Source organism: Ruditapes philippinarum, unplaced genomic scaffold, assembly GCF_026571515.1.
Source record: "Ruditapes philippinarum isolate M1 unplaced genomic scaffold, ASM2657151v2 ctg21415_1_1_1_1, whole genome shotgun sequence".
Lineage (NCBI taxonomy): Eukaryota > Metazoa > Mollusca > Bivalvia > Venerida > Veneridae > Ruditapes > Ruditapes philippinarum.
Window position 1 is genome coordinate 5,601 of NW_026859560.1, and position 2,800 is coordinate 8,400.

Consider the following 2,800-nt stretch of genomic DNA (forward strand, 5'->3'; position numbering starts at 1 on the left):
ACTGACATAGTGAGTTGTCTCTTTATACAGTCTTGGCCCGAAAGTAACTGTGCAGTCTGACTTGGGCTCAAACCTTAAAGGCTTGCATGGACACTTTGACTACCATTCCGAAGCTCTACCAACTGAGCTATAAAGTTTCTTCAATATCCCCTTCCCTAATCATTGAACAGTTAATACCCTGCCATATTGAACTCCATGATTTTTTTATGAGTATAGAGAACACGTCTCAGCTATATACCACCATGGCTCTACATTTTGCCCCGATATCAAACCCGGGACAATCAGAACACCATATGGGGGCTGTACTGACTAAGCTATCTCAGGCCATCTCACATTCCCACCACCTCCACAATTAGTACAGAAAAAAAGAATTATTAGCTCAAATATACCTTTAAAACCCAAAATGGTATGTGCAGAACTCCTGGATTAAAGATGAGAGTGCATCATAATTGTGTTAACCTATCTAGCTTCAGTAATGCAAGGGCCAGTAAAGCAAGGGCACCCCAAAAATATAAAAAAAATATCCCTAGAAATGTGTCAATTTCCCTATATTAAGTTATTCAAATTAATACAGTAAATACTAGACACTTCATTGAGCTCAAGCATGTTACATGCATGTATTTAACAATAAATTCCATTTTGTCTCTAGTTTAAGGGGAAGCAACTCATGTTTACCAAATTGTTTGTCCTTTTCTGTCTATCTCAGACAGACTATTCTAGCTGTTTATAAACAATTAGGTTATTGGCAGTGTGCTTATCAGGCTATACAGAAACTTTCTCATTATTTTTTATTAATAAATAGTATGGAATAATGGATATTTTGTGTGACTGGCTGTATAATATACTTCAGAGTTGATTTCAATTAGTCCATACCTATAGGTATCCTGCAACAGGATTCATCCAATAATATTATTTTTTTGATATTCAGAATGTTAATGAAATGAGCTTTGGTGATAGAAGGTGGCATTACTACCTTATGCTGATAACAGGCAATTTAAAGAACTTGAAGTGCTGCTTTGGATGAAAACCAAGAATGGCTATATTTATTGCTATTTCTTCTTAGGCGAGCTTTCCTGACTGCCCTCAACCTCTGTAGGCATTGTATGCATAGATTTCCCAACTTTGTTCCCCTTTCCTTTCTATTGCAGCCCTCCCTCTTTTTACCAAATGACTGATGTAAATGATGTCCAGCAGTTTTATTTAGCCGCCTTGAAAAAGGCAACATATACGGGTTACTTTTGTCGGTTTCCCCTTAAGCTTGACCAGAGCGTAAGTCAGTCATTATAAGTCAGATTGACTGCATGCTTCTTAAAATGACCCGAAGTGCAATGCACAAGAACTGGCACTCTGCACTCAAAAAGCCTTTAAGATATCAACATAAAACTTCATAGGTGGATAGATCTCACTCAGGAGATGTGCAGTGCAAAATAAAGTGATAACTCTACCCTTCATAGTTTTTGAGAAATTGCCCTTTGTAATTTTGCATACTTTATTTTTCACCTGAGTGGAGCATAACTAAAAAAAACTTTGAGATGTCAATATGAAACTTCATAGGTGGATATATCTTATTGAGGAGGAAAGGAATGTTGTACAAAAGAATGATAACTGTACCCATTATAATTTTTGAGTTATTGACATTTGTTATTTTTCATACTTTTTGTCAGGAGCATATCTCAAAAAGTGTTAGAGGTAACACCTTGAAACTTCATAGGTGGATAGATCTCATTGAGGAGGAGTGCTGCACACAAAAATGAAAACCGACCGTGCATAATTTTTCAGTTATTGCCCTTCGTTATTTTTCATACTAAATTTTTGTCCCAGAGTATAACTACAAAAGCCTTTGAGATATCAACATGAAACTTCATAGGTGTATAGATCTCACTCAGGAGGTGTGCAGTGCATAAGAGTGATAACTCTACCCTTCATAATTTTTGAGTTATTGCCCTTTGTTATTTTTCATACTAAATTTTTCATCTGAGTGGAGCATATCTCTAAAAAAGCTTTTGAAATGTCAACATGAAACTTCATAGGACGTGGATAGATCTTATTAAGGAGGAATGTTGTGCACAAGAATGTTAATTCTACCCTTTATAATTTTTGAGTTATTGACATTTGTTATTTTTCATACTTTTTGTCCGGAGCTTATCTCAAAAGTGTTAGAGGAAATAACTTGAAACTTCATAGGTGGATAGATCTCATTGAGGAGGAGTGCAGCACACAAGAATGATAACCTACCGTGCATTGTTTTTCAGTTATTGCCCTTTGTTATTTTTCATACTTAATTTTTGTCCCAGAGTATAATTACAAAGGCCTTTGAGATATCAACATGAACCTTCATAGGTGGATAGATCTTACTCAGGAGGTGTGCAGTGCATAAGAGTGATAACTCTACCCTTCATATTTTTTGAGTTATTGCCCTTTGTTACTTTTCATACTAAATTTTTCACCAGAGTGGAGCATAACCCAAAAAAATATTTGAGATGTCAACATGAAACTTCATAGGTGGATAGATCTTATTAAGGAGGAATGTTGTGCACAAAAATGATAACTTTATCCATTATAATTTTTGAGTTATTGTCCTCTGTTATTTTTCATACTTTTTGTCTGGAGCTTATCTCAAAAATTGTTACAACTTCAGGCTCAATCAAACCGAGCCTGCAACATTTTCAATTTTGTCATGTTGGGCTTTCTTTAGGGATTCTGTATTTATCTATTTTATGATCACATCCGTGTTATTTGTGCCGTGTGGCGGCTGTAAAAAGTCTCCCCGTACATTTAATCAATGATGTTACATTTTCGA